Source organism: Fukomys damarensis, unplaced genomic scaffold (assembly GCF_012274545.1).
Source record: "Fukomys damarensis isolate Sample0158 unplaced genomic scaffold, DMR_v1.0_HiC HiC_scaffold_2, whole genome shotgun sequence".
Classification (NCBI taxonomy): Eukaryota; Metazoa; Chordata; class Mammalia; order Rodentia; family Bathyergidae; genus Fukomys; species Fukomys damarensis.
In genome coordinates this window covers 5,255,900-5,270,061 of record NW_022900914.1, presented here as the reverse complement: position 1 = coordinate 5,270,061, position 14,162 = coordinate 5,255,900, and the positions used below count along the sequence as shown (strand labels likewise).

Below are 14,162 nucleotides of genomic sequence, written 5' to 3'. Positions count from 1 at the left end.
CCGCGCCTAACACCTGAGGAAACTGGTGGAAAGTTTGAGAAAGCGAAGTCCAGTGGGCTTGCCGCTCCCGCCCTCCCGGCCACACCGCGGCCGCGGGAAGCAGCAGGAAGTCCTGGCCCTGCCCGGCTCGCTCTCCTCTAGCCGTGGCCTCCCTGGCCAACCCCTGCAGACCCTGGGACGCGCCTCACTTTCAGAGCCACGCTGGAACCCAGGCCCTGGCCTTCCCGGCGGGGGTTTTTCCTCTAAACCAAAACATTTCCTTCCAGCTGACTTCCTGGGTCTGGGTTTTATTCCCTGACCTCTTCCTCTCCCTTCCTGCCTGTCGCCTGGTTTTACGTTTAGAGGAAAGATCTGTAAGCTCAGTCCCTCCTTTCCAGCCCCCACCCCTGGCCTGAACCCATCACCCATGCAAAGCCACTGAGGCCTGAGGCCTGGTTGGAAATTGGTGGGTAGAGGGGTGCTGTAGTCAGGGAGCCGCTAGCTACTGGACCTGGACTGGCCGGCTCCGGAGGGCTGCCCCGGCCCCCACCCCTGTCCGGGTGGAGAGGACTTCGCTAGTGAACCCCTGGCTCTCCCTGTGGTGTCTGCTCTGGAGCTCTCGCTCCTTGGCTGTAAACAGTCAGGGATTGTGTCTCCTTTAACATCTCGTAGGAAGCACAGCACAGTGTCGTGACTGATAAATAATAAATAATAATAATCTACTGAGGGTTGCGGGAGGACTGTCAGCGACAAGGAAGGAGAACACCAGGGAAAGGCCCACTGGTGTTAGAGTAACTGCATTTCTGGGGGAGGGGTCCAAATGAAAGGTGTGTGAAGCCTGAGATGGGGGAGGCGGCAGGCAGGAGGGGACAGGGCGGAGGACTGGGTGTGGGCTGCAGAGTGACACAGGCGCTCCACAGAGGGACAGGGAGGGAGCCGGAGGGAGGAAAGCTCCCAAGGGCCCTGGAACACCTGCAGGTGAACACAGATGCAGCATGATGCTCAGATCACAAAATGGTGGTGAGAGGGGCCGGAAGATAGTAAACTGGAAAGATAAGGGATGACTTGGGATTTAAAGATGATACACAGGTAACAGTGGAAGCCGTTCAGTGCAGAGAGGAGAACAGAGCCTCCCTCGAGAGTCAGTCTAGTAGGAAGCCATCCTCAGAGAGAGCTGCCTGGATCCACCAGCTGTGAGCTTCAGGAATCCTCTGGCTGCGATCTGAGCAGCTTCCTGGATGACAGCTGCGGGCATCATGAAACCGTGGCCAAGGTTCACAAATCTGCAGGGTAAGATCTAGCTATCTGAGACACTCCAGTGTCTTACGATATTTTGGTTCATCTTCAAACGAGAGGAGGAAGTACATACTCCAAGCGTCTTTCCAAGGCTACTGTCTAGGTGAAGAGAGGATTCCCAGCCACCCTGCTGGGGTTATCGGAGGAGAGGGGCATAGAGCATCCTCACTGGGAACACTGCCTTTGCCTGTGGCGATGCTAAGGCTGTGGGGTCTGAAGTGTAGCACACTCTCCAGGAATGGAGCCTGCTGACTGCTCCTGGGGGTGTCGGCTTGTCTGGAGGGTGAGAAAAGCTGTGTGAGTTAGAATCACAGTGGGCTTGTCTGAACTGTCCTCACCCTACCCTCTTGTCACCCAAAGAGCCCGAATGCAAAGTCCAAGACCAGGTCTTTCTCTTCTGGGGAGTTCTGTCCAGTACCAAGCTATGTGGGGTGAACTCCATTTGTCTGGAGCACTGTGGCTCATGCTGTCTCTGTGTCTGCAGGCGTTTGGGGACATTAACCGGACTGTTGGGTGAGAGCTCTCCTACCTCTGCGAGCGAGCGCCTTGGCTGTCTGGATTTCTTTTTGGGTTACTCCTCCTGCCCTGTGTCCCGTGGGATGGGATGCGCTCTGCTCCGTGGATCTCTCGGAGTGGTACGTTAGACCTGAGGGGTGTTGCTCCCAGGAATCTCTTCTTTGTGGCCAGAGATTCCTCCCGAAAGAGCAGGATCAGCCCTGTGGAGTGTACTCCAAAAGCTAGTGCTCCCTCTCCTGAGCCCCAGGCTCTGGGGATCAGCCCTGCTGTGTACACTGTGATCAGATGGGTCATGAAGGGGCTTGTCCTGCACTGGGAAGTAGCCTGGAATGCTCCAGAACATCTGTTCCCTGCTTGGAGCATTTGTGACAAGGGGTTTGTTCTGGAAAGGCCTTACTGTCATCTGGAAGGAGCCCAGTGCGGACTGCCTGAGGGTGCCGCGCATGCCTGCCGCGGCTGTGGTGGACCTCTCCTCTCGTTCACATGTAGAGCAGCAACCACAGCAGCACGGTCCCTTACCCCACGGCCACTGCATGCCCAGCACTGCAGCGGTCACTCTTGCTCACAGAGTCCTGTCAGTCACCCCAGTGACCTGTGCATAACCTGTGCAGTAATCGACATTATCAACTCCCCAAACCAAGTCCCAGAAAGGGTCAGTGAGCTCCTGCAGTCACACAGGGGGCAGGTGACAGGTCTGGAATTTGAGCCCTGTCATTCTGAAGCCTGTGTTTTCACTACACTTAACAAACCAGTGCTGTTTCCTTTGTCCTTGGCCCAGTGCCTTCCCCTTGCAGTACATGGTGGATGCTGATTTTGCCTTTATCAGCAGCTGGTCCTGGACCCGGAACTGGAAATCAGCCTTAGAATGTGGAGAACCCCTGCCGGACCAGGGCTGGCGTCCCTTTGATGACTGAAGGCACGGGTCATTTGGAAGAGTGGAAGCCTCATCAGGCCCGGTCAGGCTTGATAGAACATCTGTTTGCGGGAGCTCAGTGGAGGTAAGCAGAGCAGCCACCCACCTCTGTGTTGGTCGGGGTTTGTGTTTGCTGCTTTGTTTGTCTAACGTTATTCTCCACTAAAAGCACCCCCATTTGGCATCAAAAGCATCATTGAGCCCTCCACAACCCACTGTCTCTCCTGTGGTTCATCAATCCATACACATCTATTTAGCACCTACTGTGTGTCCAGCATTTCAACTCCACAACATTGATTAAAACTGGAAGTAAGAAGTCACAGCTGCTGGATTTTCACCGGGGCCACTGTGCTGTGTGATGTGTCATGGAGGCGCCTGCCAATCATTTAATCAGCCATTTATGGTGAACCTCCCGCGTGCTGCACTGTGCTGGGGGCTCTTGGGAAGACAGGATTGATAGGTATCAGGTAGCATATGCTTTGGTCATTTTCACCCTGCTCACCCCCCCAACACACACACACACACACACACACACACACACACACACACACAGCAGTGGAAACAGACAAATAAAACAACTGGCTCTGTTCTTGAAAAGAATTAAGATAACAATGGTGTTATCAAGAAATTTGACTTAGTTCTCAGTTTGGGGGAAAGGGTTCCAGCTCTTGGGGGGACAAGGGTCACCTATAGCAGGTAGCTACTCAGGGAGGTTTGCAGCAGGAGACAGAGCTCACACTGAGCTTAGAGATGAGGCCGTTTCTGTGGGAGGCAGAGGGACCCCAGACCAGGCAGAGGGCAGGCAGTGCTGCAGGATGCGACCCATCACCGCAGGAGAGTTTTTAAAACTAAACTCCTTAGCAGTCATTTCCTTTGGGTGAAAATGAGAGTGTAATTCCTGTCTTTCCCCAAACCATCGAAGTATTAGATTCTCAGACTCAGAGTGAAACCAGGGGTGTCTTTTTTTGACTTCTCAATGGCAGGGATTCAGCACCTTTTTTTTAGTCCCACTAGTTTGCAGGTGGCAGGAGTGCTAATTAGACAGAGCCACTCATAGTTTGCCTGAGTGGCTGTGAGTCCCTGACTGATGGGAGACACTGCCTGGTGATCTGGGAGCAGCTTCTCTCGCACCACTGAGGCAAGCCCTGGCCTCGGAGGTGTCCAGCCCATAGCCATTGGTTGGTGCCTTGTTTATAGTGATCCATCCCCACCATCTGGCCCAGGAGAGCCTTACTGTAAGGAAACATGAGATAAAAATTCAAAATTTTAAAACAGAAGACTTTACTAGCTTGCACCCCAAAAGGACAGGCAGTCTTTCCCTTCAGAGAAGCTGTTCCCTGGGTGTTTAATCTGTGGCTGGCTTACTAGTAATTCTGTTCACAGTCAGCTGCTCAGAAACACTCTAGTTTATTTTTATTTATTTAAAACATATCACTGACCTAATTCCAAGAGGTCTTAAGCAACTTACAGGTTAAAACGCAGGCAAAAGTAGGCCTGTGGGGATGAAGCACAACGTGAGAAAGGAGGACGTGGGACCATGACTAGGATCTAGGGGAAAGGGACAGATGTGTTGGGTCACCTGACTGTATGGGAAGGCACATCTTTATCATGACTGAAACTGCTTAAATATCAAAGACTGTTACCAACAGAAGAATGTACATTATTCAGATAACAGGTTTCAGCTCTGGAATTTTGCAAACAAAATGCTAAACGTAGAAAAGTGTAATACTACCACAGGCCTGTATGTTGACATTTTTCTCTATTCTCAAACCTTTGAAAAATACTCACCAGAAGATTTTCTTTATTTTTCCTTTCCTTTCTTTTCTTTCTTCTTTCCTTCCCTTTTTCTTTTGGTACTGGGGATTGAATCCAGGGTCTTTTCACTGAGCTAAATCCCAGCCCTTTTTCATTTTTTATTTTGAGATAAGCTCTCACTAAATTGTTAAATTACCCAAGATGGAGTCAAACTTGCGATCTGCCTGCCTCAGCCTTCCAGAATGCTGGGATTACAGGTGTGTGCCACTACGTCTGGCCCAGAACATTTTCATGAAAACAATTCCTCAATCTTTTATAGATTTGCTTATTGTGGGCTCAGGGAAAGAATTGCAAGTCAGGCCCATTTTCCTTAGATGGCTATGAATTTTCTTAGCAATAAGCACCTTCTCATTAATGTCCAAACCCTCGATAATGCAGGTGTAACTTTAGGACAATTTCAAAATGAGTCAGCATCCTGGCTAATGTAAAATTTCAACCAAATAACCAGAAATTAAACACTAGTATAGATGGAGTTGCAAAAGCTCAGAGAGAAGGACTCGCAAAAAGTCAGAACAATATTTGGAATCTGAGATCTTCATATACTACTGAATAGGGTACATCAAAATTAAACAAATTGAGGCTTTAAAAGTGGTGTGCAGATATGACCTAGTCATTATAGTCAAGGCTGTTTTTACTGTCCTGTTTCTCACAAATAAGACCTACCTGGAAGAGTAATTCTAGCATGATTTTAGAAGACACATACCCTGAAGATGAGCCCTATCGCAGAGTGATAGGAATCTAGATTGACCTGTGGCAGTCAGCGTGTATATGTTGTTCAAAAGCCACAGCACTGTGAGTCGCGTGGCAGGATGTAGAGTGACAATGTGCTCCACAGTGTCAATAAAGCAAGAATTCACTTGGCACCCACCACATGACAGACACTTTTTAGAGCTCCTTCTTGTTTTGACATTTAAAAATTTTATTCTTATAATGCTTCCAATAGAAGTTGTGGACATCCATGATTCCTGAGAGTAAACGTTTCAATGTAGACACACAGAGGTAGGGACAGATGTCCCACCACCTCTCGGATTCTAGCCCACCCAGCTGGGGGGAGGATACGACTGGCTTCCTTAGACACACATCTCAAAACAGAGGAAAAGTGGAATAGAACCTCCCACAGATGCACTCATAGGAGCTTCTGGCTCAAGACTGCATCTCTCAAGCCACTGAGGTTCTAAAAAAGGTAAACAAGTGAGGCATGGTGGCACATACTTGTAATCCCAGCACTGTTGGAGGCTGAGGCAGGAGGATTGCAAGTTGAAGCCCAGCCTGGGCAACTCATCCAGACCCCATCTCAAAATTTAAAAAGGGGCTGGGGCCATAGACCTTGAGTTCAATCTCCAGGTCTCAAAAAACAAAACAAAACAGAAAAAAGCAAAACAAAACAAAAAAATAGAAATAGCAGCAGCAAAACTGACTGTCGTACACAGTACTGGGACCTCAGGGGTAGTGTAGCTGCATGGTCCTGCCTGAGGAGTTCTCACAGAGTTCGGCAGACCTAGAAGCTCACGCACAAGGTGTTGTCTTAGGCCTCAGTTCCTTGTCATGTAAGTCTCTGTGCAGGACACCTCAAGATAGATGCTCTAGCTAGTTCTTTTTCTCTCTGAGCTGCAGGTGATGAGAGAGAGTGACAGAGGCTGATTTTATATTGGCCACATAGACTAACCTCGGCTTGCCGTGAGAGGCGACACTGACTGTCAAGAGGTGGGGATTGCTGGACACCATCTTGGAGTCTGGCTACCTCAACAACCACGGATTTGACGATGTCCACAGAACAGAAAAACGGGTTCTGTGGGATGCATTTCCTGGATTTCAGGAATTCTGGCTCTTGGAGTTCCCCACAAAATCAGGGGAGCTGAGAGTCCAAAATGGAAGATGGCTCAAGAAAGCAGATCTCTTTTTGATAAGATTCTAGCTCTGGTATTGCTAATGCTCCCGAAGGGAACTAGAAAGATGAGAATGGGTGTTGATGAAACCAAAGTGGCTACTGGGGAAATTCACTTCACAGTACAGTTGGTGAAGGGGAAGAATGAGGATGAATGTAGTCGCAAAACCTAGTTTGTTAATTAGATCTAACTAGTCAAGGTAGTAAAACTGTAAAGATACCACCAAAAAGGAAAGGAAGCTTTTCTTGTTTGACACAAGGAGAAAATCAAAAAAAGGAACTGATCAGTGACAGGATAAGTTGTCTCATACTAAGGATTCCTGTGAAGCAAACTCTTAAGAGAGCACCACCATGTACCAAGGCAAAGTACCAGATACCGAGGTTACAAAGATAATTAAGAATTACTACTCTTGAGGATCGCTCAGTCTAATGGGAAGGCAGACATATCAGCGAATGCCATTCGGCATGATCGATACTGTAATGAGATTCAGTCCAGGTAGAACAGGAACATTAGGAAAGGCTCTGTCAGTGCTGCCTGGGTGTCGGTGGATCAGGGGAGGCTTCCAGAAGAGATTCCACTTAACACCGAGTTTCGAAGGAGAAGCAGGAATTTGCCAAGTGAACGACCGGAGAAAGGACAGAGAAAACAAGAATCACCCAGCACAGAGGTGTGGGAGAGAGAGCACGTGGCCTCTGAGGAAGCTGCTGGTGCTTTGTATGATCACAGTAAGGTAGAGAGTAATAGTGCAAACAGAGCATGGAGGCTACTTTGCAAAGAGCCTTTGGTGCCTGCAACAGGGATCACTGATACTCAAAGTAGGGTCCTACATCAGGGTCATCTAGAGGCTTATGGAAATGCAGATTCCAAAAATCTGACCCCACATCCACAATGGCAGAATCTTCATCATAGTCTTTTCTCCTTTTCCTGGGATATACTACATTTCCCATCATTCTTTGCAGCTAGACTACATTCCCCAATGGCCTTTGCAGCTAGACTACATTTCCCACCATCCTTTTCAGCTAGACTATAGTATTTCCTAGCTTCTTTCACAGTTAAGCGCACTTGTATGACCGAGTTCTAGCCAGAGGAATGTGAATTGAAGTAACCTGTGCCTTTGCCAGACCTGACCCTAATCCCTGTACCTTCTCCATGCCTTTATCCTTCTTTCTATTTTGCTGCAAACAAGCACAGGCGTCTTGAAGCCTTATGTTGAAGATGGCAGATGGTCAAAATTGAAGAAAACCTGGGCCCCTGAGCTATTATTTAGAGAAGGGTGCCCACTGATCTGAAATATCCATTTTGGAGCTTTATGAGAATGACAAATAAGGCTCTATCATTGAGCCACGATACATTTTTGGGTTTGTCTTACCATCTAGTTTTCGAATGCAGTTATTGACTCAATCTGTGAGAGACTTGGAAACCTGCCACCCACCCCCACCTCCCAAGTACCCAGGGGAATTGGGGAATTACTACTGGAGGGAAAGGGAAGCTGGCCCCTTAGGAGTTTAAGGTAGACCAAGTAACAGGGCACTACTTGCATTTTAGAATGGCAGCAAGAGAGAGAGAGAGAGCAGAACTTTGCTTCTTTCATCTTTGCCAAGGAGAACAGTCTACTGACTAAAAAGAAAGAAAATGTTGGAAAGGAAAATTGAAGTTCAAGATGAGTAAAGAGATTCTAACAGCACCAAGCTGCTGTAAATGAGCTCAAGTCTCTTGGCCAGGACAAGTTACACTCCAGGGAGTGGAGAACTCACCAGAAGCTGCAGAGCCTCTGCTGATAATGTTTAAGGAATGTGGAGGCTGTGAAAGAAACTGGAACACTAGAGTGGCAAATATAGCTCTGATTAGTAAAGAGGGGAAGAGATTCTATGGCTACAAAACAGGGGATCCTCATATCCATCCTCATTAAGTTTCTGGATTGGATTATTTAAGGCTGATCTGTGAGCACATAAAAAATGGAGTAGAATTCTCTGGAAGCCTGTGTGTGTTCTTTAAGAACAAGCCACAACCAGGTAAGTATATTCCCCATATTGTGGTAAGCTTGCTAGGCTATTATGTCTGGAAGTTGTGTTAAGTATGTAGAGGCAAAGCTCATCTCAGCTTGGTATTTGTCAGGAAATCTCATGACAAATTTGTGCACAGGATGGGCCTTGCACACCCACAGATTTGACATACCAAGGAGCAAAAATACTTGAAAAAATTTGCATCGTACTTAAACATGTATGGGCTAGTTTTTGGTCATTATTCACTAAATAAATACATCAGCTATTTATACAGCATTTATATTGCATTAGGTATTATACATTATCTATGGATGATTTAATTTATACAGGAAGATGTGCGTAGGTGGAATGCAAATATGACACCATTTTAAATAAGGGACTTGCGCACCCTTAGATTTTGGTACAAAGTCTGCAGAGGTCTGGTGCCAATCCTCTAAGGATGCCAAGGGATGACTGTAATTTGCAGATTAGTATGCCTGGTAGGTGTGTTTAGAATTGTTTTATGGCCTTTGTTCACATATCCCAATCAATGTTATTGTGAAAATAAATTTCTAAGGTCACCGTGATTGTCCAATTTGATATTTCTATTAGTGTGGTAGACAGAGATGACTTAGTAATTAACAGATTTTGAGATGACATGCTGAAAATACTTTGGTTGACACAACGCGGTACAAACAACAGACTAGAGCACTGAGCTGAATGTAATGATGTGAGATGAAACAGAAATGGTAGGGTCAGGTGCCCAAACCCAGGCAGTCCCCAACGAGGTCAGGGCTGAGAGGTATTGGCTGCATTCTGAGAGAAGACAGGAATCTCAATGCTTGGTTACAAGGCACCAGCCCACAGTGCAGTTGGCTGCCTGGGCCTAAGACCTAGATCATCCAAGGTGGTCTCAGGCTGGATTGAAGAAAGCAGAAGGCAGATGTTCTGGGAATCATACCATACTTGGAAAGTAGCATTCAGTTGTGAGGTACTTGGGTATCCAGAGAAGAGCAACCAGCATGACACAGGGAGGAAACACAGAATCCTGCTTATTTGGGATACATTTGAGGAACTGAGCAACTCATAGTGTAGTTTTGGAGCTTTTGGGGTTCACCAAGACCCATCTGCAGGTATCTAAAGCAGCATGAGAAGCAGAGGGACCCGGGCATGGGGAAAGAGCCCAGCAAGCCCATCTCAGGTCCCCTGAGAATGAATTCATGATAACCACCTCCCACCTGTCCGACACAGCTGGGCTGCTCAGGAGGCAGGGGCTCTGACTAATGGAGACAGAGTGGATGATTGCTTTGTGGGATGCTGTGGGAAGAAGGAAGGCCCCTGAGGTGTGTCTGACCACAAAAGCCCGCTAATGCTCTACAGTTACTGGTAGCTGCTATTACCGGCTGCCATTTTGTGAAAACTCAAAGTGAAAAGTAAAAAATGTGTGTGCTACAGCAGCCTCTAAAGATCTTTCTGTCCTCCTTGTGCTGTTGTAGCAAAACTCTATAAAACTAGTGACTTCAAACAATATAAATATAGTCCATCATGGCAGTGCATGCCTGTAATCCCAGCAGTCTGGGAAGCTGAGGTGGGAGGATCATGAGGCCCAGCCCAACCCAGGCAGTTCAGTGACTTGGGGAGACCGCATTTCAGAATAATGCGAGTGTGTGTCTCAGTGTGAAGGCTCTGCATCCGTTCCTCAATACCACCAAAACAGACAAACAGCACAAACCAATATAAATTGTCCAGTTCTGGCTGTTAGAAGTCCACAATCAAGGTAATTACAGGCTGTGTTCCTTCAGGGGCCACCAGGAGAAAAATCCCTTCTCTTGGTTTTCTAGCTTCTAGAGGCTGCCTGCATTTCATGGCCCCTGGTCCCTTCTTCGGCCTTCAAGGCCAATGGCAAAGCACCTTCACATCTCCCTACTGGGTCGCTCCATTGGCATCTCTGACTCCCATCTTCTGCCTCCCTCTGAGAAGCACCTTTCAGATGACATTGATTGGTTCTACCTGGAGAGTCCAGGTTCGTTTTTTTCCATTTCAAGATCCTTAATCCCACCTGGAAACCTCTTGTTGCTGTGAAAGGTGACATTTCACAGCTTTTGGGGGTTAGGTGACATCTTTTCAGGATATCGTTGCCCCATCAGTGTAACAGAAAGCAGAGAAGTGAAGTCAGCACACAGCAGTGCTGTGAAACAGCGCTGCTGGGACTTGAACCTGGCTCTGAGTGTAAAAGCCAGGCCCTGACTGTTGACTTGCTGCATTTTCGATGTCATCCTGATTCTCAGAGCCTGACTCTGAGCACTAATAATCACTTTTCTTTAATGGTGCTAATTTACTAGTGACATTATTGCCGCTTATTTCCTAAGATGTAACATAAGCCAGACATCTCTGGCTAATATTAAATTTAACTGGTCTCCCTCTTCTGTCTCCTTAACATCTTCTGCTCACAGCTTTTTCCCCTCCTGGATTTTGTCACCTTGGGCCTTCTCGGCTGCAGGAGTTTGGAACGGTGTTATTTTCTGAATTCAGATCTGACAATCTCTGCAGACTAAAGGTTACACAGCTGCAAAAGTTTGTTTTTAACCCAAAGTAACAGAGTTGTCAGGGAGAGTGTAAAAGGATTCCAGAAATGCAGGTTAAAAATCCAGTGATTTTGTAAGGCACGGGGGCAGCGGCGCAGTGATGGTGGCCTTTAGATCTGGGAAACTGAGAAGCCCAGTGCCTGGCTGAGGCCCCCACTGCTGTGGACCTTCCAGAAGTGGGCCAGGAAGCCTGTCTTGTTCAGGGCCTTGGTGCCAGAGCATTTCTTCCATCATCGAAACATCCATGGCCTTGTCGTCCCTGATATGAGGAGGAGGGAGAGGCAGACCCGAGGGCTCGTTCCATGGATGGTGACCCCAAGGCTCGGAGACCTGCTCAAGGTCACACAAGCAGCTCCCAGCAAAGACTGGGCCCACACGAAGGGGTCTAGATTCTGGTGTGATTCTGCCACCAGCTGCTCTGGGACCGAGCCTGTTCTCTAGTCTGCCTTCTCTTGAGCCCTGCTATCACCTTTTGGACCCGCGGTGTGGCCATATCATCCCCCTAGGTCTGCAGTTCAGTTCTCACAATGCTCAGCCAGCAGGGCCGGGCCCAAGACAAAGTTGAGCTGCACATGGGCTGCTTTGAAGCCTGGCTGGAGAGAGGCCTTAGGTGAATGTGGATGGATCACTGTTATGCTTAGATCTAAAATGTTCTCTATAAGTCTCATGTCTTCAGAGATGGGGCTTTGGAAGGTGACTGCGTCAGGGGGAAGCTACACTCATCAGTGGATCAGTCCATTGACGAGTTCATCGCTGAACGTGGGTCAGGAGAGGGGCCTGGTCAGAAGAGTTACTGGAAGGGTGACCTAAAAGGATGTGTTCTTGTTCCCAATTCCTGTCTTCTCTGCTCTCTGCTGCCATAGGGTGAGCGGCTTTCCTTTATGGTGCTGCTGTACTGTGCCATTTCTGCCTTGGAGCCAGCTGACCATGGTCTGAACCCTCCGAAACCATGAGCCCAAATAAACCTCTTTTCCTTTAATTTTCAGGTCTTGGATATTTTGTCTCAGCAACAGCAAAGTGACTAATGTAGTCCTTGTGATACTCGGATGTGTCTGCCAGTAGCTGGCAAGTGGGCAAGAGATCACAGGTTGGAGGACTTACCCTGGGGGTGGGGCTGTGACCTGATCATGGTGGGGAGGTGGCCAGAAGGCTGAAGAGGAGAGAAAGGGCCCCCTTCCAACTGGGGTCAGACTCTGCTGACCTGCGCAGACCACATAGACCTTCTCGAGCTGGAGATTCTAGATGACTCACCTGACACTGCCAGGGCAGGATTTTTCATGCCCAGGTTACAGGGTTGGTATTAACGGAGCACCTGCAGTTCTGGAAGAGGACGGTAACACTTTTCAACATTTCTTATGCCAGGCAAAGGGCTGAGGAGGAACAGAAGCTATCTTTACTGAGCACCTACTCTGTGCTAGGCCTTGACCCAGGGTGCGAGGAGAAGCCAAAGTCCACACACAGGCAACATAAAGACTAGGCAGTGTTGGTGAAGATGAAATAGCAAGAGTGATAAGAAACGAGAGGAAATGCTGAGGCTGAGGGAGCCAGGCTCCATTTTTATGCCAAAACTCTGGTGTTAGGACATGAGAGGTGCCACTTTTAGAACATGATCCAAAGGGGACTTTCTTAAATTGATATCTGATTGCTGACTATGTTCATTGTTTAGCTTTTGGTCTACTTGGACTCTCGAATCTTCTTTTACCACTCTTGAGTCTAATTAGCTTTTGCATTTCACTGTTGCTCTCATTCCCTGGAATTCTCCTTTCTCAACACTCAGCATCTCTGTGTCAAGATGGGACAAGCAGGAAACATTTTTTGAAAATGTTCAATAAATTTTAAAATAAAAAGCATTGTCATAATTTACATATCATAAATTCATCCATCTTAAGTGTGCAAGTCAGTGAATTTTAGTACAATTATAGAGGTGTGCAGCCATCACTGCAGCTAGTTTTTGAACACTTCCACTATTAAAGAGAATAATTGAAGGGCACCATACAATGAATGTGGGCTTATGCTACCTACTCAAGCAAGCATTTCTGACACTGTTGTACTTAAGAAAATCTGTCAGCAAATTTTGAGTTACTTCGTGGTGTATCTTTATAAAGAGAAAAGCAAGGGCTGGGGATTTAGCTCAGTGGTTCCGTGGCCTGCCTTGCAAGCGCAAGGACCGGAGTTCAATCCCCAGTACCAAAACAAAAAAAACCAAACCAACAAGCAAAAAAACAAAAAAAGAAGAGAAAAGCCAAATGAAGCAGAAGGAAGAGTTCCTATGCCTGAAATCTGAATAAATCATTACTTTGTGGATCACTTCATTAATAAACAGATTATTATCAAAGCAATTATTTTAGAGATGGCAAGCACCATTAGCTACTGCTATGTTGTTGTCTATTGGGACATATAAAAAGTCTTTTTAATTTGTTCTTCAAAAATCACTTACACCTACAAAACCACTTCAGTCAACCCAGTGAATCTAGGTATGGGTAAACCTTAGTTACCATGGCAAAAACAGCTTTACCTTTTTTATCTTTTTAATTTAAATTTTTTTTCCAGAGAGATTTTCTTCCCTCTGCAGGATTCACTGTTGGGGGACAGTGAAAACACCCCATCCTAGGTCTTTGTAAAAATCAGTTGTGCCTCCGAGCCCCACCCGCATGAAAGGCATCAGAGTCATGTGGTCCCTCGGTGGGGAGAGGGGAGGCTGTCTCACCGGTGCTTTCTGTTGCATACACCCATTTTAGAAACCCCTGCAGTGAGTGGGCTCAGCATGTTTCGTGGGCTTCTCTGTCTGGCACGCGCTGGCACAGGCTGACCTCTAACGCGGCCTGCTGGGTAGGGTCAGATGCCCTTCCTCTTATCTTGTGCTCTCTCCCGCTTAGGCCCCATGTCCCTTAAATCTGAGTGTTGTTCACTGCTCGGCAAAAGAGTAATCATTCTCCCGGTCGAGATACATGAAAAATACGGTCGTGTGGGGAAGCTTCAAAACGCCCTCAAGTTCTAGCCTACTGCTGTCTATTTCAATGAAAGACACATACTCAGAAACAAACGGGTGCTACATATTACACTTGGTCTTAGCCAAAGGCCGAGAAGCAATTGCAATACATATTTAGCTAATATCTATTTGTAAGTTTAAAAAGGGTTGAGTTATCATAGTCGGAAAAATGCACAGTATTAAAGGTAGTGCTGGACAAAT

At 47.2% G+C, this 14,162-nt stretch overlaps 1 long non-coding RNA gene across 1 annotated transcript; it reads left to right on the top strand.

Moving 5' to 3' along the window:
• Positions 1 to 1,773: 1,773 nt before the first annotated feature.
• Positions 1,774 to 12,583, top strand: LOC117285721. The gene is made up of 3 exons (XR_004516836.1): positions 1,774 to 1,910; positions 2,621 to 2,789; positions 11,959 to 12,583. It is a non-coding gene; the product is annotated as an uncharacterized LOC117285721 (long non-coding RNA).
• Positions 12,584 to 14,162: the final 1,579 nt, after the last annotated feature.